The 26,427-nt window shown below is 41.1% G+C and overlaps 1 protein-coding gene across 2 annotated transcripts in view; it reads left to right on the top strand.

Annotated features, from left to right (window-relative positions):
• The window catches only part of LOC127571688 (contactin-4-like), a 1,728,143-nt gene that overhangs the window by 231,808 nt on the left and 1,469,908 nt on the right, over positions 1–26,427 (top strand). For both annotated transcript variants that reach the window (XM_052018293.1, XM_052018296.1), the window contains exon 2: positions 3,820–3,914. The gene's annotated coding sequence lies outside the window, so the exon portion shown is untranslated. The remainder of the gene's footprint in view (positions 1–3,819; positions 3,915–26,427) is intronic.

Raw genomic sequence — 26,427 nt, 5'->3', positions numbered from 1 at the left:
TGTCATCTATGTTCTTGTACCATTGTAATTGCATTCAGAATGTGGATTTCTTGCTCCAAAGTTAGTCATAGAGTTATACAGCAGAGAAGCCGGCCAACTCATCCATGCCAACTGAGGTATCTTCCTGAGCTAGTCCCATTTGCCTGCATTTGGCCCATAACACTCCAAATCTTGTTCATCCATGCATCTGTCCAAATGTCCTATAAATATTGTAAATGCACCTGTCTACCATTTCCTCAGGCAACTCGTTCCATACATCCACCCCCCTCTGTGCGGAAAAACTTGCCTCTCAGGGCCTGTGTAAATCTTTCCCTTCACCCTCCAGTTTTAGACTCCCCTACCCTGGGAAAAAGACTGTCACGATCCATCTTATCTATGCCCCCCCGTAACTTTATAAACTTCCAGAAGGTCACCCCTCAGCGTCCTTTGCTCCAGGGAAAACCGTTCCAGTCTATCGAGTCTCTCCGTATAACTCAAGCCCTCCAGTCCTGGCAACATCCTCGTGAATCTTTTCTGCACCCTCTCCAGCTTAATCACTTGCTTCCAATAGTATTGTGACCAGAACTGCACACAATATTCCAGATCTAGTCTCACTGACATCTTGTACAGGTGTATCATGATATTCCAACTCTTGTACTCAATGCCTTTTAAACTTCTCTGCTTTAGTTTCTCTGCGTAACTGAAGTTATTCTTCCCAAATACCTTTCCATTAAATGTTTCTATACCTCCTCTGTTTTGACATCCTTCCAAAAATGATTCCAAGAATTGAACTCAATTCTGTAGCTGAAGTCAGACTAATGCTTCATGAATGTTTATTGTAGCTTTCTTGCTTTTCCAATCTATGGTTCCATCAATAATGCCTTTTGAGCCATTGGTGTTTATTTTTAAAATTTCTCAATGCTTTTTTTCTGCTATCTTCAATTGTTTGTGTTTGTACACCTTCCAGGAAGTCTATTTCACTCCGTAAAATAAATTTTCTCTTCTCATTTATCCAATCAAAATGTATCACTTCACATTTCTCTGCTTTGAATTTAATTTTTTATGTATTTGCACATTTTGCTGATATGCTTTTTACTCAGATGAAATCTGTTCCTATCTTTCTCATTATTTAATACAATGCCAAGTTTTATATTATCTACATACTTTGAGATTATGCTCCATGTATCAACATCTTTGTCATTAATATAAATCAAAAGAGCAGAGAGCTTAGTACTGAACTCTGGGGAAAGCACTATTGCCAATTAGACTGAGAAAAGAAAAATCCTCTCATCACCACTTACACACATACTTGCTAGCCAGTACATGGTATTTTATGAAATACTTTTTTTAAGTCCATATGAACAAAATCTGCTGCAGTACACATTCAATCATTTTAATGGAGAGGAACAGCTGTGAGAGATTCTTAGTTAATTTATCTTTTCCCAATTGTTTGAGTTTATACATATTTCAGTTTTTGCATGTTGTTTTACTTTTATTATTAAAACTTTTTTAATAGCTAATCTCTTCAAATAGTTTTTTTTGTTTTTCAATATTTTTGGTATTTGGAAACGTACTTTTTTACAAAGCTGGCTACATCAGGTGATGGCAAGGCTTAGTTGGCTGTCAAATATTTTGTTCACTAGGTGTTTTGTAGGAAGAGCCAGTTCCATACCACCCCCAAACACAACAGTAAGATCATGAATGGTCCACTCTTAATAGTGGCCTGACTGGTAAGAAAAAGGGCTATTTCTTCCAATAAGTTCCCACCAGGAAATCTACATTAGGTAATTGTCATCATAGTACATCTAGGGGGTGTATAGGCAACCTAGCCATGAATAGAAATTCTGGTCCAAATTTATAGTATTAGAATAAACAATGATTGTTCTATTTAACTATACAAGTAAATCCTTAACGATTGGGGGTGATCAGCCAAATATATATGCAGATAATCTTTACATGTGATTTAGTCCCAGATATCAGATTAATTTGCGCAGGATCAAATGAATGTCTAAATATGGCAGAATTGTGAAACTTAAATTATTTGTGTAGTTCTGTGCTGGGGTATTTGTGAAATGATCCTTCTTTACTCCCTGAGGCTGTCCCATAGCACTCTCAAATTGGCTGCTCTTCTGAGAAGGGAAAGGAGTTTCCACTGATTGTGTTGGTTTGAGGAGGTGAATTGTACTTGTCAGTCTCCTCCATTACATTAAAGAACTTAATCAAATTAGTCAAACAAGATTTGTCTTTTAGGAAATTGAGTTGATTTTCAGTTATTAACCATACTTTTGGAAATTAATTTTGTTCTTAGATTATTTTGGAAATTAATTTTGTTCTTAGATTATTGGAGCTAGAACAAGAGGTCAAGACAAAAGATATTTCAATGACTCAGAGGCTTCATTGTCACTGATATAACATAGAACAGTAGAAGAACTGGCTGCATTGCGTTACTTTTTTTTAAAAGTCTTCATGAATACTGAATTGAATCAAACTTTTCAAAATGGACATGACAACAAATGGATTTTCCTTTGCAGATTCAGTGACCTAAAGACATAGAATTGGGTCTTCTTGTAATCATCTTTAAATAAACCTATGATGAGCTAATTGCAAGTAATTATACAAAGAAAATATTCATGCTGCGGTAAAATTGATGCTGTGAAATTATTGAACATGCACCTTCAGACTGAACTTTTTACTTGTGAAAGCAATCTTTAAATTTGGGGAGTAAATGACTGGGACCTGATTGGGGGAAAGAAATAGGAAATATACATGTTAGAAAATTATTTGAAATGTTCAAATGTTTTGTAGGTGCAATTATTACTAAAGGATGAACTTCTTGGTGATATTGGTACATTGGGACTAACTTACACCCGAGATAACCTTTGACTCAAATGAGCTGGCAAGAAGGAAATTTTGCAAGAAGGAAATTTTGCAAATAATGTTCTGAAACTTGCAGAGAAATGTTAGCACAGATTAAATGGACAGTGCCTCAGCGTAGGTGAAGCAGTAGTGTGTGGCTGATGAAACATTGGTTAGCAGCAATCAGGGACTTTGGGACATAGAAGTTTGTATGGAATTGCAGTCATTAACCATCAGATTTTCCACAAACTAATGAACAAAATTATCGGTTGGAAGCCACTTCCCTACTCTCTCTGAGCAGTTGGTTATCCTTAGATCTTGAATACATTATTCAACTGAAAATTTAAACTAACTTAAGTGAAAGTTTTCTCATCTTTGTGGAAAGTGTATTGTTCAAAGATTGCCTTAAGTAGCAGCTTTAATTCTGGTGAAGTAGAATTCCAAGTAAACTTAGTATAAGAGCAGAAATACACTTGAAATTAGAGAGCTGCTATTGAATGTTAAACTTACATTGATCATCAAAGTATACTTCAATTTTGATTGTGAGCACTGCCATATAATATTTTATCCAGTTGTGCTGTTATAGTTTTGAAACTAATTTGTTACTCCTTTTTATGGTGATTGCAATGTTTGAGCCATTGTATTTAACTGTAGAAGCTGCAAAATAAATCAAATAGATATTTGTGGCTTGTTCAGTTTTATATCTGACCTAAATGAAAATCCAAGCCCCCCAAAAAATGTTGCACAATCTTTGAGCTTTTTCAGTTGCACCACACTATGTTTGATTTGAGTCTGTTATGAGCAGCAGGATGAGTCAATTTATGCATCACATAAAGGCTCCTGGACATGTGTACGTTGTGCTCCTACGGTGATATCAGTTAAAATTACTCAAATTAATATGCTAACAAGCTTTTGTGAATAGTGGCCTAATGGCACCTCTGCTATTGATTAAGAATTACATATGTGCCATTATTTGCTTAACAGGGAGCCTTTAAGAAGCAAAACCATATTTGTGCCACAGAAGGTTAATTAGAGGGAAAAAAACCGAGTGTTTCAAAGAGCCTTTGGAAGTCCAGTTGGTAAGTAATCCACTGAGCACTTATAATTGCCTAATGTAGTCACGTTAATTTATGTCTTTCTTTTAAATTCAAAATGCAGTATGTTCTTCCCTGCAGAGTCTCAGTTGTTGCTCTGAAAACTCATTATGTTGGTTGCAGATTATGGTGGAATTGACTTCAGCAAAAAATAATTGTCATCCTGACTATGCTGGAATGAATGTGTTACTTAAACTCTTGGAATAAGATGAATGTTGGAGATATTTTGGCCCTTTGAGATCATAACTGCCTTTCTTTTGTCTGCAACTTATGCAAGGGTGTGTGCCATTTCTTTATGTCCTGACTTTATTTGGAATAAATAAATCAATCTTCATCAGTTTCACCCTCAGATAAAGTATCCAGAGAAGTTTATAATTCACAAGGTATTTATCCAACTGTATTTATCAGGTCTTAAGGAGGTAGAATACTGTGGATGCTGAAGATTCAAAACAAAATTTGTTGGAAGTACTCAGGAGGGCAGGCAGCATCAATGTACAAAGATAAGAACGGTGTTCATAGAGTGGGACAGTGTGAAGAGAAGGAAGGAGCAGGAGAGGATGTGAGCTGTCTAGAGATTAGATACTGGTGAAGCACAGAGGAAAATATAAGCCAAGACATCAGGAAAACCAAAACGATATAGTTGCAACTGGATATTTTAATGTTCATGGATTGGGAAAGTGAGAATAGCTTAATTGGTAAAGATCGGTGTAGTTGGAGAACAAAATGCAACAGGGGATAATTTTTTTTGGAGAGAAATTGCAATTGAGATGGTCATCTTCCAGAGACCTTTTGATCCGGCAAATTGGCTGGGATTTGTAAATTGAAAATGTCATTCTAATTTCTAGAATAAAAGAGTGGGAGAAACCACAAAATTACAGGCCTGTCATTTTCACATCAGTTGTTGGGAAGTTCATGGACTTTGTATTCAGAGGCAGAATGACGGAGCACTTGAGCAAGAATGAGCTGAACAAGGAGAGTGGGCACAAATTTTTGAAGAGTAGCTTATGTCAGAATTATTGAATTTTTCTGAAGAAGCCACTAATGAAGTGAACCATGGATTGTCTATAAATCTTAAGATGTATCTGATAAAGTTCAACACCAACAATTAGTAACAAAAATGACAATGCACAAAATTAGAGGGCATCTGTGAGTCACTGGTTTATAGAAAGGAGGAAAAGAGTGGGGAACAAAAGGAATGTAGTCTGATTGGTAGGAACTTGCAAGTAGTGTTTCATAATGTGCTCCGCTGAAGCTCAGGTTTTCATCTTGCTTGGGTGGAAGAAGAAGGATTCAAAATCCAGGTTTGCTGTGTTACGAACCAGCAACAAAAGAAACACACTGTGTCATGTTTAAGTGTTTAAAACGTATTTTATTAATAACTACTTATGCTAATAAGAAAAATAAAAGTAAAAATGTTAGATCTTAAACATTAACCCCAAAAACTAAACTCGTAGTGTGTGTGTGTCAAATTCCCAAACTCCAAGTCCAGGAATAGTTCTCAAAGTTCAGTTCAGCAAGCCGTAAGGTGAAACGTGAGCAAAGGCTTCTTCAACAACCACCGTTGACTGAAGATAAGATGTGGATGTAGAGAGAAAATAGAGAGTAATTACAAAATCCAAGTGTTCCACGATGGAACCCACATGACACCTCAGTGTCTACTCAGCGGTGACTGCTCCACCGCACCTGCCTCATCCCGAAAGGCTCTTGAATCGTGGCCATCCACACAAATACCTGTTTCCTTCTACAGGTCAACAACAAAGTGGACTCCACTGCTTTGTTCTGAAGTATCTGCCACCCCGAAAGGCATCCGAGATGTGGCCGTTCACACAAATACCTGTTTCCCTCTACAGGTTAACGACAAAGTGGACTCCACCGGATTACTCCAAAAATCCATATGTGGATTGTAGTGACAGGCACAGTTACTGTTTTTCATCCATCGATGGAGACTAGCAGGCTGGTCTCTCACTCTCTCTCTCTCTCTCTCTCTCTCTCTCTCTCTTTTTTCTCCTCTGACTGACTCCGACTGTCTGCTCCAAGAACATCATTACGTCCTTCCTTCTGTTGATGTAAGGACGCCACACACACACACACACACACACACACACACACACACACTATTGTGCTCTATCTTAAAGGGACATTCACCAATAGTAACCTAGTCCTTAACGGCTGGTATGGCACGCTGTGCAGATGGAAGTAGAAGTCACAGTGAACTGTTTCTTTGAATGCGAAAACTGTGTCAGACACAATTCATCATGGCAAAGTATGGTAAGATCAGAATCCTTTCCTCAGCAAAAGATTGGAAACATAAAAGATATTTTAAAGATCAGATGCATAAATTATTAAAAGCTTGAGCAATGCCACAAATGCTTCAAAAAGACAACCTTCCATTTACTGCTTTTGAAAGGTCACAACAGGTTTGGAATGCAAAGGTGCTAAAATTTATCTTTAGTTGTATAGTAACCTCCTCATTTCAGTATTCTGTAGCCTTGATGAAACCCTCATCTGACATATTGCATTCTGTTGTAGGCACTGTATCTCAGGTAGGATATATGGTCCATAGAGGGACTATGCCACACATTCAACAGAATCAACCCAGGGCATGAAGAGTTGAATTGAGGAAAGGTTGGATAAACATGATTTGTATTTTCTTGTGTGTTAAAAGATTGTGGTCAAATTGAGGTGTCTCAAAGAATCTTTCAGATTGATGCAGATAAATTATTTTATCCAGTGGAGGAAATCCAGAAGAAAGGTGCACAATCTTTGAATAAGAACTAGATTATTCAGCAATGTTATCAGAAAGTGCATTCTCGCACAAAAGGATAAAGAAATAGATCTTTGATTAATTTTAACCATTTATATGGATTAAGATGAAAATGGGACTCCATTGATGCTGTTAAATATCTGATTCAAATCAACATGGACCAAAAATTGCAGCATTTTGTCAATATTGTTGACATTATATCGATGCCACTACAATTCATTCCAACATCATCTCACACTCATTGAGAGGGGAAAAAAAATCAAACCGTCATATTATTTGGCAATTTTACATATTAATTATATCAACTGCCATTTTTTGTGGAACCCAAATTTTGTTCCAAACCACCATTTTCTCCCTGTCTTCTCAATGACAATTGATTTCCAATGGCAAGAACTTTATATATGAGCATAAGAAATAGGAGCCAGAGCAGACTATTCAGCCACTGATGTCTGCTCTGCCATTCAGTAAGATCATGGGTGATCTTTTAACTCAGTATAACTTTCCTATGCAAACTCTCTTGATTCCTTTAATGCCCAAACATTTATTGATTTTTGTCTCTAATATACCCAGTCTACTTAATGTCTCCTCATGGGGCAAACACACCATGCCAGTGATCAATCTTGTTTTATGCTGGGCCACTGCAAACTGTACAAGATAGTTCAGGCAGGTCACAAATTTGCGCTGCTCACCTTTGGGATGAAAGGTTGTGAGTAACTGAGTTCTGATGGGGGAGGAGGGGGGATTTGGAGCTTCAGTTGGAGGAGTTGGGAGTGGGCTAATATGTTGGGATCAAGTGCAGGGGATTCATGATAGGCTGCCCATAGGTGCCACTGTGAATAAGTTGGGGCTGAGGGTCAGGCTTACAATGCGGTTGGGGATTGTGATCACAAAGGGGAGGAAATAATTTTGGAGGCTGTGAAGAAGAGCTATCATGTGTATTAAAGTTGTAATCAAAGGAGGACCCACAAGAGTTCCCTGAAGTGGCCTTGATGGCTTATCCATGCTTTGTGGACACAAGTCTTGGAAGCTTCATGCAGGTGTGTATCACACACTGTTGGGTGCCACTGCATGTGCTGGATGCTTCTGTGCTTTGAGGCATGTCTGCATGGAGCAACTGGAAGAAAAATCACAGACAATGTTCGCAGTAAGTATCAAAGTACCTTCAAATAATACTCAATTTTGCAGTACACATAAAAGTTGCATGGTGCAAGACAATTTCTACTCTCCTGTTTCTTACATCAATGTTAACCTTTGTCATGTGGTAATGCATTTTTGTGTTTGTCAGTACAATTGTAAAATATAATTGGCACAGTCAGTTCTGCACTGATTATATTTGAATTTTGTTCACTACAGACAATTACTAGAAATTTTAATTGTGCTGGTTTATATATTGAAATTTTTAATTTGTTAAAAAACAGAATTATTTATTCCTTAGTTTAAAGCTCTTAAGCTATATGGAGGCTGGTATTTGAGTGAGGAAGAACGAGAAGTCAGAGGTAAAAGATTAAAGGCAAGAGATTTAGAACAGATGACAGCATAAACTTCTTTATACAGAGAATTGTTTAGCTGTGGAATAGAATTTTGAAGATAAAAATTGAGGGAGAAACTATGGTAACGCTGAAGATTAGGTGAGAAAGGTGGATGGAGGAAAAGGGTTTATTAGATGGAATACTGCAATATAGAACAAGGCCATTTGTCTCTGAATACCTTCAAGAGAACTTCCAATTAATTCCATTGCTCTGCTCTATTCCCCTACCCTGAAATTTCTTTTTTCCCATTTTTACCATGTATCCATTTATATAACTGTGGAAACAAGTGTTTCCAGAAAGCAGTTACTCACACTATCTCAGGAACAAACATGAATGAAAATACTGGCTTTTCGAGTGACGCCCACAGCATTAAATAAAATTAAATCTTAAAACCATTTCCCCTGAACATTGACTATCCTAGCATTTGAAACAACTTCTTCATATCAAAACCACTCATGATTTTATTTCAGCTCTCCTTTATCATTGCTGTAGGAACAATTCCAGCTTGTGTAGCCTCCACATTTCTGAATGTCCTCACTCTTGAAACAGTTTGCTTTGGACTCAATATTGCAGCTGAGGTTTAATGAGTTATGTCGAAAGATTTATTACAACATTTTAGTTTTGTACTGTTTGCTTTTAATTATAAAGTGAAGGATCCCATATTCTTTATTGACAGCTTTATCAACTTGTCCTGCCACCTCCAACAATTTGAGAATGTGAAGTCTTCAGTCTCTCCCTTGCACTAATTATTGCCACTCAGTTCATATTATCACTTTTAAAAGAGTATAATTTTGAATTGCAGCATCTTGAACTTAAGAGCATTGCATTTCATCCAACATATTCCTCATTCCATGTATTTCTGAAATGTCTGACTTTTCTTACTGTATTTCATATTGTCTGCAAATTTGAACTGATGTCCTTTGTACACATGATGAGATTGTTCATGTATATCAAAAAGAACAGTGATTCTGATATAAAGACCCAGGGGAACATTGTAAACTTCCCTCGAGTTAATGTTTATTGCTGTTGATTTGAGGGGGTTTTCTGAAGTACATTAGGAGACTTTTGGGAATATAGTCAAGAAAACTTTATTTTGAAAGTTGTGGGCTTTTCCTAAGAGGAGTAAGTGTTGTGGACTTGCTGGACACCGAGAGAGCCAAAAGGAGAATGTTGGTATTTGTTCATGGGCATCTTTGACTACTTTGGTCTGCAAAAGGAATGAAAGAGACTCCATCCCCATACCTCACCGCCCCCCCCCCCCACACCCCACAACCACCACCTTCCTTCCCCTACCCCTTTCAGGTACAGATACCCCATTTCCTCTGAGCCTTCCCAGTGTCATGCCTGAGTATCTGCACACCTGCCGTTCTGTTCGTACGCCTGCCCAAAATGTCTCACTGTGGGTCAGCCAACACCCTCTTCATCCTCAGTGGAATGTGGAACACACACATCCTGCTCCACAAAAATTACATCTTATCAGCTTTAAGGAGAGGTCTGCTTTACCACCTCCAGGCAAGTTTAACCAATGCAACTCACTGCTGAAATTATATTTTCATAAACTTGAACTCAGGTGTATCTTACTGGCATAACTTTCATTTTGCACCTGCTTTCATCCTCTCACCAAAATGTCCTGCCATGGCTGGTAGGTTGATGGCTGGGCAGACTTTTATTTCGGTTGACCAGAAGCTTGGGTGTGCCAAATGCAGGCTGAATTGCAGACTCCCATCTCTGTCACATGCCAACTCTGTTTCCTTGTGGGGGCCAGTGAGGACACACTGACTTAGAGTTGTAGAGAAATCTGGCATGGAAACAGGCCCTTCAGCCCATTGAGTTTGTGCCAACCATCAACCACCCATTTACACTAATCCTATGTTAATTGCATTTCTTTTTTATTCTCCCCATATTCTCATCACCTTCTCCCAGATTCTTACTAGTGATCTACACACAAGGGACAATTTGCAGTGGTCCAATAACCTACCAACTCACACAAATTTGGGATGTGGGAAGAAACCAAAGCACCTGGAGGAAACCTGCGCAGCGACAGAGCGAATGTGCAAACTCCACACAGACAGCACTCGAGGCCAAGGTTGAACTCTGATGCTCTGAGTAGCTCTACTAGCTGCCTTTTTTTGCGGCTTTACATCTTCAGCCCATCACAGTCAGTGGAGTGGAAATCAGATGGACGCAGTAGATGCCTCCATCCGAGGAGCCGACTCCTTTCCTGCTCCATTGGGTCACTGCCAGATGAAAATCTCCCAGCAACTCCAGATCTCTGCCTGCAGTAACATGTATTGGTCCAAATGCTTCAGTAGTGGTTTGGGGTGACCAGTGTGTCAGCAGTAAACTGAGGAATCGCCAGTGTCCCCAGGAGGGAACATCTGAGTTGTCAATTTTGCAGGTCAGTTTTATTGGCAAGTTACGGTAACTTGCCCAACAGAAGGGATGGACATTACGTATACTGTTACCTCACTGAAATCTCAGACTAAGTTTCCTGGCAACTAATGGAATCAGGACTGATAGGGGTGGTTCTAGTATCACATGTGTTGGCGTGTCTTACTGATGGTGCTGTTGCGCTGGGAACCTGATTCAGGGCTCAGGCCTCCACTGGCACTCCTGCAGCAATTAAGTGGTTAAAATGACATTGCAGAGGTGGGTGTGGGCTGAGACGATGTGCTGTGGTCCCCTGTGAGGGCTGGAACAAGTGATGGGGCCACAGCTACGAGGAGCGGGCTGAGGTCTGCATGGGAAGCGTGAGCCCATGCTGGGGTATGGCAGCACCTGCTCCATGTGTTGACCCACTGCCCGGATCCTCCAGTCTCTCTCGTCAGACGTGAACAAACTTCTGTCTCCTCTCCCCTTTGTTTGGCTGCACATCTACCCCCAGCTTGGGAATTCCTCTCCAGTGACCAGCTCGAAAGGTCAGCGACCGCCGCTAAGTTTTCTGCCACAAGGAGAGCTCCAGGCTGAGGAGAGCTTGTGCAGTGAAACAAAGAGGAGGGAAGATGGCAGCTTCCATCACACCTAGCAGAAGACGATGAGAGTAGATGTAGGATCTGGGTTGCCTGTCAACTCGTGGAGCAGGAGCTGGCAGCCCCAGCAATGGCCCACGCTCGTGGTACCGTCCTGAGCACCACTCATCCCTGCCTGCCCAACTCCAACCCTCACGGGCACCCATGATGCTTCACTGTGAGCCACATGGCCACAAGATCACTGTTACACTGCCAGGTTTCCAGCTCAGCTGCACACACAGATGTCTTTTCTCAAGGTGCAATGGGGTATGTACCTGTGAGTGTTCGTTCTCCAGGACCAGGAGTGCTACAATGAATCAGAGGTTTCTGGGGTAGTGTTTAGTAGGCAGTGTAACCTTCAGCTGCTGGTAGAGATCCCAAAGCTGTGGATAGCAGGATAGGGAGAGATAAAAGGGCTGGTTTTGTTCCTTCTGTAGTTGCATGGGAAGATGCAAGGAGAGGGGAATGGGTATCAGTGGAGATGGAAGAGTGAAGCACCACGTCTCTGGAATGCTCAAAGAAGAAGGAGGAGCTCATGTGTCTGGTGGTGGCATCAAACTGAGCTGTTGAAACTTACCTAACATCAATTAGTCAAATCAATTGTTAAATGCTAATTAAATAGCTTAATCTGTAAAATTGGCTACCAATTACTGACCTAAAATTTAGTGAATATGGAGTTCCCATAGTTGATGACAATACATTGAAATATGCCAAATATGAGGAGAATGATTTATTAGTATAATATTATCATAGGTGTAATTTGCAGAAATCCAATTGCTTGAGGATTATAGATTTGTGATTTCAGCACTGTTTGTCCTTTAAAATGAACAAAAGCAATTAGTAATCTACAGCTGAAAGAACAATAGACTCATGTTATTCCGACATTTTAAACCTTGGTGATTTGCCATATAATAAAGATTTTGTGTCTTGATGATTTTGGAATTGGGTTGATAACATTTTCAGTTGAATTGAGATAAAGAAATGCTCTGTTGCAATCGTGACTTAACCATTGCAGTAAGTTTAATTTCAGCTAACAACAACTAAATTTTGAACATTACAAATTCAGTTTAAAGAATAGAAATAAACCTCTCAGTCTTTTTAAGACCAGCTGCTTAAGAATATCTTTTAAGTACCTCCTCATCAAACAAGATGGGCCAAATCGTCCCACTTGTCACTTGATGACTGTGTTCTGTCCACTGACCACCATTATACCTGCTGTTCTATCAGCCTTGCTTGTTTCTAGAATCCCGTGATGCATAGACAGACATCATTCGTATGTACTGAAGAACTCATAACCAGTCTGTGCACATGCTTCTGATGTGATTTCCTCCACCTTACAGATGATTGATATGAAAACATTTGGTAATGTTTCTTGGCTGAGGATAGTTATGAGGCATCGTCTGCACAAAGAAGGGTACAAAACATAACCAAGATTTTCATATCGATCAACTGACAAGAGGGGGGAATTTTAAAAAAAATTGTCCAGCTTCTGCCTTCATTTAATTGTCTCCACCGAATGCCAGGCTGAGACAGAGACATTGTTCCTTCTCAAGGTCTCACTCAGAATGAGGTTTCCCATCACTCAACAGTCCAAAGGCATCAGCACATCTTTGGTAGTGAGAGCCATCCACCAGTGTTAAGCCTTGGAGGTTCAGAACTCCAGAGCAACTTAATGATGCAGTGAGGGACAGACAAGAACAATTCATGGGGCAGTCAGTTGTTGGGGGGGATTGGTGCACAGTAGGTGCTTCCCAAGAGATGCCCACATTTCCAACACCTGAATTTTGGAATCTGCTGCTGCTTCGACATTTGAAGCACAAGGACAAACTGCTGCCCCAATATGTTTTTTAGATTTGAACGTATCGGTAAGATCAGTTGTATTATCTGGTCAGATGCTATGCAGATCCCGTGTATTTGCAGGTTTTAATGACTACATATATTTGATATTTTCTTTTTGATGCATGAAGTTACAACTATATTTCCATTGAATATGATAAGATGATGAACTTCTATTCTATAAATGATGTTTACATTTCAAAAATAAACTTCACATCAATGCTTATTAAAGATGATAATTGTGGTATCTAGACTGGAATTAAGCTTGCCTTTTCAGGAGAAGCATCCTGAACATCATTGATGCACGTGGAGAATGTGGGAAAATGAAAGAGTCTGGGTTTCATTATCGCTCAAAGCTTAAATTTCAGCAACAAGGAAGAATTTGATATATGATAGTGCTGCTGTTAATGACTTTCCGCCAGCATTGGAAATTTCTTAGAGCTATCTATTGTCAGTTTATTCTGTTCCACATGGATTTTATAGCAACAGCTGCTTCTGTCAGGAACTCTAGACCTTATTGTTAGCGTCAAAGTTTCTGTTACTGGTAAAATTGTAAATTGTTATCGACAGATTATTCCACAGTGTTACCTTGTTAGCAAATGAGTAGCATAATTGTTTAAGTTGATTAAAATTTGCTGTGATTATTTTCGTATTTGTACTTAAGAATGGCAGTTAACATATCAAATAAAGGGATAGCAACCAGAGGAAGCTGTTTACTCTCTTAACGCCCTTAAACAATGGGGAAATAAATAGATTTTGTTCATTTCAAGCCAGATCAATAAATTTGGTCTTTATTTTTTTTAATTGTCTGATCAACAGTGGCAGATTTCACAATCTGTGGAAATGCAATAAGCTCTCCAGGTCAAGTCTGAGTTGATAAGAATACAATTCTTGAAGATGGATTGAAGGGGAGGCTGGATAAGTACATGTGAAAGAAAGAAATTGATATGCTAACGTGGAGTGTGAGAATGCTCAGTGCAGCGTGAGCGCCAGCTTGTACAAGTTTGGCCAAATGGCCTGTTTCTGTGCTGTGGTTTTTAAATACATGTGATCACACCTTTGGGCATTTGGACACAACCGAAACACCAAATTAAATCCTTGCCCTTCTTTTCAGCTTTAATTATCATCACCTGGCATTCTATAATATTCAATAGATTTGACGGAAATAATCAAGGTATACAGTCAGACTCGTGCTCTATCTTCAAGTCCAAGCCACATCCTTCACCACTGTAGAAAGACAATTCAGAAGTAAAAATGGTTTGCATTTATGAGGAAGGTTTTAAGAATCCCAAGCAAGAAGAAGCACGCCAAGGGGAAGACAAGACGACCATAGCTGACAAGGGAAGTCAGGGACAACATAAAAACAAAAGAAAAGGCACACAATCTGGCAAAGATCAGTGGGAAGCCATAGGATTGGGAAGACTTTAAAAGCCATCATAAGACAACCAAAAAAGCTGTAAGGGCGGAAAAGATGAAATATGAAGGTAAACTAGCCAATAATATAACATAAGATTCCAAAGGGCTTTCTTAGATGCATGATGGGTAAGAGAGAGGCAAGAGTGGACATTGTACTGCTTGAAAATGATGCTAGAGAAGTAGTAATGGAGAACAGTGAAATGGCAGAGGAGTGAAATGAGTACTTTGCGTCAGTCTTCACAGTGGAAGACATCAGTAATGTGCCAGAAATTCAAGAAAGTCAGGTGGCAGAGGTGACTGTAGTGGCTATCACTAAGGAGAAGGTGCTGGGGAAGTTAAAAGGCCTGAAGGTGGATAAATCACCTGAGCCAGATGGACTACACCCCAGAGTTCTGAAAGATATAGCTGAAGAGATTGTGGAGACATTAGTGGTGATCTTTCAAGAATCACTGGAGTCAGGGAGAGTCCCAGAGGAATGGAAAATTGCAAATGGCACACTGCTGTTTGAGAAGGGAGGGAGGTAAAAGACAGAAAATTGTAGGCCAGTTAGCCTGACCTTGGTGGTTGGTACAATTTTAGAGTCCATTATTAAGGATGAAATTTCGGAGTACTTGGAAGTATTTGATAAAATAGGACAAAGTCAGCACTGTTTCAGTAAGGGGAAATTTTGCCTGAAAAATCTGTTAGAATTCTTTGAGGCGGTAACAAGCAGGTGAGACAAAGGAGAGTTGGCGGACATTATTTACTTGGATTTTCAGAAGGCTTTTGACAAGGCGCTGCTAAAGAAGATAATAGTTCATGGTGTTAGAGGCAAGGTACTAACATGGATAGAAGGCTGACTGACTGGCAGAAGTCAAAGAGTGGGAGATAAAGTCACGCTTTTCGGGACGGCTGCCATTGACTAGTGGAATTCTGCAGGGGTCAGTGTTGGGACCGCAAATTTTCACTTTATGCATTAATGATCTGGCTGGAGTCATAGAGCAATACAGCACGGATACAGGCCCTTCGCCCTAACGAGTCCACGCCGACCACGGTGCCCACCCAGCCAGTCCCAATTTCCTGCGTTTGGCTTATATCCCTCTAAACCCCTCCTCTCCATGTACCTATCCAGGTGCTTCTTCAATGATAGTATTGTATCTGCCTTCACCACTTCCTCTGGCAGTTCATTCCATATATTCACCACCCTCTGTGTGGAAAAAGTTGCCCCTCAGATCCCTTTTAAATCTTTCCCCTCTCAACCTAAATCTATACCCCCCTAGTTTGGACTCCCCTACCCTGGGGAAAAGACTGTTGCCGTCCACCTTATATATGCCTCTCATAATTTTAAACATTTCTATGAGGTCGTCCCTCATTCTCCTATGTTCCAAGGAATAAAACCTACCCTGGACAACCTCTCTCTATAACGCAGGCCCTCTTGTCCCAGCAACATCCTCGTAAATCTGTTCTGCATTTTTCCAGTTTAACCACATCTTTCCAATAACAGGGTGACCAAAATTGTACATGGTACTCCAAGTGCGACCTCACCAACGACTTATACAATTGCAACATAATGGCCCAACTCCTGTACTCAATGCCCTGACTGATGAAGGCCAGCGAGCTAAATGACTTTTTCACCACCCTGTCTTCCTGTGACACCGCTTTCAATGAACTATGCATTTGTACTCCTCGGGCCTTCTTTTCCATGACACTCCCTAGTGCCTTTCCATTCATATTATAAGTACTATGCTGGTTTGACTTTCCAAAATGCATCACCTCACACTTATCTGTATTGAAATCCATTTGCTACTCCTCAGCCCACTTCCCGAACTGATCAAGATCCCCCTGTAATCTACGATAACCTTCTTCACTATCAACAACACCTCATCGTTTTGTGTCATCCGCAAACTTACTGATCAAGCCTTGTGCATTCGCATCCAAATAATATATATAAATAACAAAGATCCCAACACTGACCCCTGTGACACACCACTAGTCACTGGCCTCCGTTCTGAGAAACAACCTGCAACCATCACCTTCTGCTTCCTACCTCTGAGCTAATTTTGAATCCACCCAACTAGCTCTCCCTGGATTCCATGGGATCTAAACTTGCAGACCAGCCTACCATGTGGGACCTTGTCAACAGCCTTGCCAAGGTCCAAATAGACAACATCCACTGCCCAACCCTCATCTATCTTTTTGGTTATCTTTTCAAAAAAACTCTAAAGGTTCGTCAAGCATGACTTTTCATACAAAAGGCCATGCTGACTCCTCCTAATCAGACATTGTCTATCCAAATGCTGGTAGATCCTGTCCCTCAGAATTCCCTCTGGTAACTTCCCCACCACTGATATCAGGCTGACCGGCCTGTAGTTCCCTGGCTTGTCCTTTCTACCCTTCCTAAACAACGGAGCAACATTGGCCACATTCTGGTCTTTGGGAACTTCACCAGTGGCTAACGATGAAGCAGATGTCTCCACAAGAGCCTCTGCAATTTCTTCTCTAGCCTCCCACATAGTCAGAGGATGCACTCGGTCAGGCCCTGGGGATTTATCCACCTTAATGTGCTGTAAGGCTGCAAATACTCCTCCCTGGTAATATGAATGTCCTCCAAAATATCACCACTTGTTTCCCTTATTTCTTTAACAACCATGATTTTCTCCTCCATAAACACTGAGGAGAAATATTTGTTAAAAATCCCACCCATCTCCTGTGGCTTGAGACATAGGTGGCCTTGCTGATCTCTAAGGGGACCTACTCTTTCCCTCACCACCCTTTACTCTTGATATAGCTGTGGAACCTCTTGAGATTTTCCTTAACCCTACCTGCCAGATCCATCTCATACCCTCTCTTTGCCCTCCTGATTTCCCTCTTAAGAGTATTCTTAATCTTTTTATAGTCATCAAGGGAGTCACTCATCCCTGACCTCCTAAACCCAATGTATGCTTCCTTCTTTTTCTTGACCAGAGCCTCAATATCTCTTGTAGCCAAGGTTCCCTAAACTTGCCAGGTTTACCCTTCACCCTAACAGGAACATGCTGCTCCTGGACTCTTGATATCACATGCTTAAAAGCCTCCCATTCATTTCTTCCCCTTCAAACAGGCTCACCCAATCGACTTCTGCTGGATCCTGCCTAATTCCCTCAAAATTAGCCCTGCTCCAGTTTAGGACCCTAACATGTGGACCTGTCCTATCCTTTTCCATCACTATCTTAAAACTAATAGAATTATGGTCACTCGAGCCAAAGTGCTCCCTGACTGCCACTTCTGTTACTTGCCCTGCCTTGTTCCCTAAGAGAAGGTCCAATATTGCACCCTCCGAAGTCGGGCCCTCTACAAATTGACTCAGGAAACTTTCCTGGACACATTTCACAAATTCCACCCCGTCCAGGCTCTTAACACTCTGAGTAATCCAGTCAATACCGGGAAAATTAAAATCTCCCACTAATACAACCCTATTTTTCCTACAACTTGAGCAATTTCTCTACAGACCTGCTCCTCAAGTTCCCACTGACCATTGGGGGCTCTGTAATACAGCCCCACGAGAGAGTCCCACCCCTTCTTGTTTCTGTGTTCTACCCAAATGGCCTCACTGGACGATTCCGCCAAGAATCTCATCTCAAAGTACTGCTGTTATGTCTTCCCTTATCAAAAAGGCAATACCTCCTCCTCGCTTACCTGTACTGCTGTCACACCTGTAGCATCTGTGTCCTGGAACATTGAGCTGCCAACCCTACCCTTCTCTCAGCCATGTTTCTGTCATGGCTATAACATCCCAGTCCTCAGAGCCAATCCACACGCTGAGTTCATCCACCTTACCTGTTAAACCTCGTGCATTGAAATAAATGCAGTTCAAATGAATATTCCTTTCCCTGCCTTTACTGTGCCCCTGGCTATCCTAATTACTGAACTTGCTCTTGCTGGCTACTGCTTTATCCCATGACTTGCTCCTGCTCAGAGTCCCACCCCTCTGCCAACCTCGTTTAAACCCTCCAGTGTAGCATTAGCAAATTTTCCTAGAAGGATATTAGTCCCTCTCTGTTTCAAGTGCAACCTGTCCCTCCTGTACAGGTTGCCTCTACCCCAGAAGAGATCCCAATGGACCAAGAACCTGAATCCCTACCCCCACATCAGTTCCTCAGCCACAAATTCATCTGGTATATCTTTCTATTTCTGACCTTGCTAGCACGTGGCACTGGGAGTAATCCAGAGATCACCACCCTCGAGGTCCTGCTTCTTAACTTCTTAACCAACTCCCCATACTCATTCTGCAGGAGCTCATCCCTTGTTCTACCTCTGTCGTTTGTACCAACATGTACAGCGACCTCTGGCTGTTTGCAGTCCCCTTCGAGAATTTTCTGCAGCCGTTCAGACACATCCTTGACCCTGGCACCCGGGAAGCAACACACCATCCTGGCATCTCTTCTGCGGCCACAGCCTCCTGTCTGTCCCCCTCACTATTGAGTCTCCTGTCACTATTGCCCCGTCTGACTGCATCCTTTTCCTCTGAGCCTCAGAGGTGGTCACAGTGCCAGAGACCTAACTACTGCTTCTAGCCCCTGAAAGAACATCCCCCTCAACAGTACCCAAAGAGGTATACCTGTTAGTGAGGGGAATGGCCACAGGGGAACCCGGCACTGACTGCCTACTTCCCTTACTTTTCCTGGTGGTCACCCTTCTACCCGAAGCCTGTACCTTGGATGTGACCACCTCCGTAAAAGTCTCATCTCTAATGCTCTCAGCTTCCTGGATGATCCTGCATAAATCCAAATCCAGCTGCAGTTCTTTGACCTGCTCTGTCAGTAACTGCAGCTGGGTGCACTTCCCACAGATGTAGTCTTCAGGGAGACTGTAAGGTTCCTTGACTTCCCACATCTTGCAGGAGGAGCATTCCACCGCCCTAACTACCATCCTGCCTACACTGAATCAAGTGCTAAGGATCAAAAGCAATATAAAACTGTACCTGTCCTGACCTGTGCCTCCTCACCAAAACCCTTTAAAAGATCTGGATGAAGGAACAGATGGCATTGTGCTCAAGTTTGCAGACGATACCAAGATAGGTGGAGGAACAGGTTGTGTCATGGAGGCAGGGAATCTGCAGAAGGATTTTGACAGGTTGGGAGAGTGGGCAAAGAAGTGGCAGATGGAATATAGCGTAGGGAAGTGTGGGGTTATGCACTTTGGTGGGAAGAATAAAGGCGTAGACTATTTTCTAAATGGGGAGAAAATTCAGAAATCAGAGGTGCAAAAGGACTTGGGAGTCTTAGTTCAGGATTCCCTTGAGGTTAACTTGCAGGCTGAGTCAGTAGTAAAGAGGATAAATGCAATGTTGGCATTCATTTGAAGAGGACTGGAATATAGAAACAAGGATGTACTGCTGAGGCTTTATAACACATTGGTCAGACTGCATTGAGAATATTGTGAGCAATTTTGGGCCCTGTATCAAAGGAAGTGCTGGCCCTGAGAGGGTCCAGAGGAGGTTCACAAGAATGATCCCAGGAATGAAAAGCTTAACATATGAGGAGTGTTTGATGTCTCTGGGCCTGTACCTGATGGAGTTTAGAAGGATGATGGGGGGATCTCATTGAAACTTACTGGATACTGAAAGGCCTGGATAGAGTGGACGTGGAGAGGATGTTTCCATTAGTAGGATCCAAGGCACAGCCTCAGAATGAAGGGACATCCCTTTTAAGACTGAGATGAGGAGGAATTTCTTCAGTCACAGGGTGGTGAATCCATTGAATTCACTACCACAGAGTACTCTGGAAGCCAAGTCACTGAGTGTATTCAAGGCAGAGATTGATAGGTCCTTGATTGGTAAGGGAGTTAAGGGTTACAGGGAGAGGGTGGGATAATGGGGTTGAGAAAATATAGCCATAATTGAATGGTAGAGCAGACTTGATGGGCTGAATACCCTAATTCTGCTCCTATGTCTTATGGTGTTATGATCTAATTTACTTACTAAGATCTTAAATTGTATTTAAGCTCATATGCCTTGCAAGAAAATTCTTCCCTTGGTTTGGACATTGTTTTACAGTCTGAGGGTCTGGAAAAGTGGAAATGAAATCATTCTTGTTGAGAGTGAATTCTGTATTCATCCTTCTTAAAACAAGTATGGTGCAGTTTCATTGTTAGAATGAAGAACAACATAATGAACTTCTGATGCTGGGACATCTATGCTGAAGCTATGTGCCTGATGACATTCAACTTGCGCAATGTCTACCTAAAATCAATGTCCAACATTTCTATGTATAACATGTACCAATTTCAACTGCGACAAATTACAACTACCTCATTGAAAAGGTGTCTTTGTGTTATTTTTTTCTCATTTGTTTCTCTCCTGGGCCAATGTTCACTTTCACTGAAGGCTGCATCATGAGATTTGTCATTGCATCCCCCTGTAATTCAGCTTCTGGTTATCACCTGCCCAGCGGGATCTGGAGATCAGTGTACGTATTGGTACTGAATGGATTCTCCCTAACTTGGATCAACTCTCATCAACTTCTCCTACCAAGGGACATCTGATTTTTAGCTCTGCACTCCTGCTGATATTTTCTTATCTTTTCCCTTTATCTTCCAGAATATGTGATCTTAATACTTGCCATGTAACTTGAACTGCTCTTTGTCCCCATACCAGTGTGTGCTTCAGTTGCTGCCTATCATTGTTATTTCTGCAAATGAAATCTCCCTTTGCTCTTTTGTCTTTCACCCTCCCAGACCCCTCTCCTATAACTCTGACCTAGTCCACTTCACACACTTGGATATTCCTCCCTTTCAATCCAGCAGTCAGCCCAAACCTCTCTGTTCTCCTGCATTGTCCCTGGTTTGACTCCTTTTAAGATGATCCTGAAGTTTCCTTCTGTGTGTCTTGACATAAACCAAGGCACCACCTGATGCATTGCATCAGTACAAGCACTGTTTCACTGTACCCTCCTGCTTGCTCAACAGCCTCCCCATCCAGGGCACAATCTGGGCTTTAGTCATCTAATCCATGCTGTCCTGATGCACTGATGTTATGAAGTCTGAAAATTCATGAACTCTCGTGACCCCTATGTACAATTACCTCTGGAATGTATTTATGTTGTGGAAAAGAGCCTTGTTCATGCAAGAGTTGAATGTGGGTAATTGCATTGATGTCATAGCCCTGACACCATACCTTTGATTGGTGCCGCCCTGCTAACTTGTATCATCCATCATTAGTTCTGCCCAATCATGGGGATGATGGCTCGTATCATTAAATAACATCTTGTTTGTCACTTCATTAGTCTGGCATTTCCTCCTTCTTTGGGCACTTCACTTTGTCATGCCTTTAACGTCAAAGCAAGTTCCAGAAAAATACTCTCAACAAGTTGTCTTCAGCACTTGCACCAGACGACCTCTCATCTTTAGTGACATCAACCTCCATCTTAGTTCCCATGCTCTTCATGAGTTCTTGACCTCCTTTCCCTGCTTTGATGTCTTCCTGCATATCAGGTTCTCAACCAAAACTCATGGTTACCCTGTTGACCGTGGCATTTCCTGCAGCATCTCTTTTGACTCAGTCACAAGATCATTTCTGCTGACGTCCCTGAAATGCTGTCCACATCCCCTTTCCATCTCACAATCCTATTTCCTTCTTTGTTCACCTTGGAAAAATATCTCACCAAATTCATTAATGCTGGGGTTTTCAGAATCTCAGCAGTTCAACCTTTTTCCCTCTGTTTTACCACTCATTTTCTTCAGGAAACCAACTGCTCAATCAAACCCTTTTGAGCATCTTTGATGTCAGGATCTCTTACCCCAACCATTCCCTCGGTAAAGTCCTTAACACTTCCTCCTCCACCTGCACCATGGCTGCCATGTATACCCATGTACAAAATATCTTGCATTTACTCGCCCAGGCTACACAGGCAGGATCTCCCAAAATCCACAACCTCTTCGATAAGGGCATCTTTCCCCTCCAATTCATACACTATCCTGACTTGGAAATGTATCACCGGCCCTTCAACATCATTGGGTCCAAACCCTGGAGGCTCCCTTGGCAACAGTGTTGTGGGAGTACTTTCAGCAGAAGGAATGCATTAGTTCAAGAGAAGGTGGCTCACCATCTTCTCAAGGCTGCTCTTCCCAGTGATAGTCAGATCTTGAAAAATGAATAAACAAAAAGTAAATCTCCATTTTATCAGACTAAGGTTTGCAGAATAGGATGAAGATGGTGGACCACTGGTTTAGCTATGTGGTTTAGATAAGTGACCATGACCGTTACCCTCGATTTCCATGGGTGAGCATGAAGTCAAGGGAACTTCCCGATGTGTATTTTCTGCAAAAACTTCTGCTTGGTCACTGAAATTCTGTCCCTATAAACTGGTCAAGTTGCTCTCTGTCCATGGACAATCAGTAAGAGCGTAATTGCATTTTAATGGAATCTGAAAAAGAATATATGGCCATATTAATGTTGGTGCAGAGCTCTGCCAACCATAAGATCGGTAAAGGATACAGTTCTGTCTCTATAAAGCATAAGAGTGACTATGAATACAGAATCATCCATAACTATGCCTCTGATACCAGCAGAAGCATGATAACTTGAGATAAAAGCAATCCAGTGTTCCTCTGTTGATTGATTAGCATAGAAGTTTGTCAGATTGATTATATGTAGACCAAGCATACATCTTACAATATGCTCTTGAACAACGGAGTATTTAAACTTATTTTGTTGTCACCTAACCCACAATCATCAGGATCATCAGCACTATTTAACCTGTCTTGTCCCCCAAGACTTCCACAAAACAGCCCTTAAAGTTGTCATGTATCTGTATGGCCAGCTGCATGTCTTTATAGCCAGTGCACAAATAGGCCTTCAGTCCACCGCATCTGTGTTGACCATTGCACCCATTTACGTGAATCCTATTTAGCTACATTAGGTCCAAAGTTATCTTTGGCTTGGTGATCCAAGTGCCTGTCTAGATACTTCTTATATATTGTTGGAGTATCTGACCATTTCACAGAACACCTGTGCTCTGTCTGTAACCGTGATTTGCATCTTCCCATTGCCAGTCATTTCAACTCCCACTCCCATACTATCACAGATATGACAGTCCTCTGCCTCCTCCTCTGCCGGGAGAATTCCAAGCGCAAACTAGAGGAACAACACCTCATTTTCTGTCTTGGAACCTTGCAATGGAATATTGAATTCTCCCACTTTAGGTAATCACCCCCCCCCCCCCCCCCCCCACCACCACCACCACCATGCTTCTTCCTTCTTCCCTTTCCTGACCCCATTTCCCATTTTTTCCTCTCCTTACCTTTTACCCATCCCCCAGTGGATCTGTGCTCTCCTCCCCTGCACCTGCCTATCACTATCTCTTAACTGCATCTACCTATCACCTCCCTGTGCCCACCCCACCTCCCCTCTTTTGTTCACCTATCACTTCTCTGCTTTTCCCTGGCATATATTGGGCTTCCCCCTTTCCTATCTTCAGTCCTAAGGAAGGGTCCTGACCTGAAATGTTGACTGCCTGCTTTTCTCCATGGATGCTGCCTGGCCTGTTGAGTTCTTCCAGCTTCATTGTGTTTTGCCTCTAGATTCCAGCATCTGCAGTCCTTTATTTCTCTAGTTATTAGTGCCTCCACCTTCTCCTCAGCCAGCACATTCCAATCACTCTCTGTAAAAGGAATCTCCCTCGGATTGTCTCCAAACCTCCGACCTCTCACCTTATACCTACGTCGTCTTGTTTTTGACACCCCCACCATGGGAAATGATTCTTACTATCTACCCATTGATCCCCCTCAAAATGTGTATACCTCTGTCAGATCACCCTGCAGCGTCCTGTGCTCCAGGGAAGTATGCTTCACTCTTTACTTGTCCCTGCAGAAAAATTCATGTGGGACCTATGGAGGAACAATGGAATCTCAGTCAATTGGCATTTATTCCAAAATACGTTTGAAACAGCTGCAATAGGACTGGATAAGCTCCTCGGAAACTACTGCCGGCTATCAAAATTCAAAAATACAATGATGTACCCATGGGTCCCTTCGGTTTATCTCATCTTCTCCAAACAACTCTATAAGTTGTTGGCTAGAAGTTTGTTTTAAATCCCATGTGTCAGCTAGCATCTGATGAATCAACCTTAATATTCCCTTGTTGCAAAACTAAACCAATGTTAAATCTACATATTGTCAGTATTTTATGTGTTTGACCCAACTTTTGTACATTGTGTTTTGCTTCTGTCTTTTGAACCACTTTTCCCAAACAAAACAAATAAAATATAAAATAGACAAATATTGCTCTCAGATAAAATGTTAATTAAAATTTTACTCACACAATTTTGTTGGGGAGGGAGTTCCAAGATTTGGACCCAGCAATGACAAAAGACTGGTTATATCTTTCCAAATCAGATGGAATTTGGTAAGTTAGGGATCAACCATTGTAAGCAGTGCCCATGGTTTGTGGCCGCAAGGATTTGGATAAATCCTTGAAATGAATAAATCATTCAGAGGATTTAATTATTCACTTCAAGTAATTCTGTTGGCATTCCTATTTAAATTTAGAGGGAAAAGGGAAGTGGTAAAGTGGTCATCAGGTCAGACGTCCACTTAGGGTGAGAAATATAGAAAATTAGTGGTTGATTTACTGGTGACTCCAATGATTGACTTCTGGATGGTGGAGGAATTGGAGGACAAAGTCCCTTGCCATTTCTATGGATATGCCGAACAAAGGGAGAGCAAAATGCATTCTGAACTGAGTTCCTACCAAAGTCAAAGATTGGGGCAGAGAAAGGTACATTTCCTTTGGGGAAAAAATGATTTTGCTTTGGATATCTTGAGAGAATTTGGAAAAGAACATCAATTAAAGTAAAATATTATTTGCCTGCTGAAATGGTCAGTGTGCCATATTTTCACTTTTTATTATTTATAAGGGAAGCCAGCAGATGATCTGCAAATGAGTAATAATTGCTGCAACTTAGCGACTGTATTGAGATGAACTGAGATATATTTTCAACAGTCAGTTCCTTCATATTCTGAAACTTTGGGAAGATGAACATGAGAACGTAATGTGGCATTTTGGTGTCTAGTTCATTTAGGAATGGCTGCCTTGTTGCAAGATTCACTTTCTTCTATTTAGATAATGAGTTGTGAAGGGAAATTCTGAATCACAAGGGACACCTGTCCACTTCTGGGAAAGGTTGGTGATGTTAACCTGGGAGAACAGTAAAGGTAGATGGAAAATTTGGAATGTGTCCCAAGCCTTCAAGGAATAAATAAATTATTTCTTTTACTCTATTCTTGGAGAAAGAAAAGAAAACATGCCATAGCTGTCAAAATATGCACACATTGAGCTGTGTTCATGTGTTTGTTTATTTATTTGATTATAAACGATATGATGACAATTGTATCAGTTTTTCTCCCTGCTTTTCCCTGGCTATTTTTTTGCTCCCTCTTTTACTGACTTTACTGCAGTATCATATCCAACAAATACACCCAGGAAAAAGGATTTTCATCATGCTTGCTATCATTGGTGTTGAATAATTGTCTGATAAACAAAACGTGTTCCTTCTTAGAGCTAGAGTGCTTTGTAATCAGAAAGTATTCCTTCTGAAGTGCAGCTTGTCAAACAGAGAGCTTCGGAGCACTGGGAACCCCAGAAATTATTGAAGTTAGTAGATCTTTGTGATTTTCCGTTATAGTTGGCTGCTAATCCATTACCTTTCTTGATGTATAATTGTAAAACACATTTTGTCCAGTATAAAATTATCTTGGGGGTATTGGGCCTGTTTGGAATCATGGAAGTGTTTGTCAATGATTGATAAATAATCAAACACAAGAACAGAGTTCAATTTGTGCAATTATAATGCAAGAACTCCCACTCAAACATCTTAAAGCCTATTTAAATTTTGAGGACCAAGTGACAAAAAAAAATTATGTTCATAGTTGAAGCTTGTCAGTACTGTCGTGACAGTGATTTTGAAATACTTAGAAATCCATTTTTACCT

Source organism: Pristis pectinata, chromosome 6, assembly GCF_009764475.1.
Source record: "Pristis pectinata isolate sPriPec2 chromosome 6, sPriPec2.1.pri, whole genome shotgun sequence".
In the NCBI taxonomy this organism is placed as follows: Eukaryota; Metazoa; Chordata; class Chondrichthyes; order Rhinopristiformes; family Pristidae; genus Pristis; species Pristis pectinata.
The sequence above is the reverse complement of the archived record's forward strand: the minus strand, read 5'-3'. Positions and strand labels throughout refer to the sequence as shown.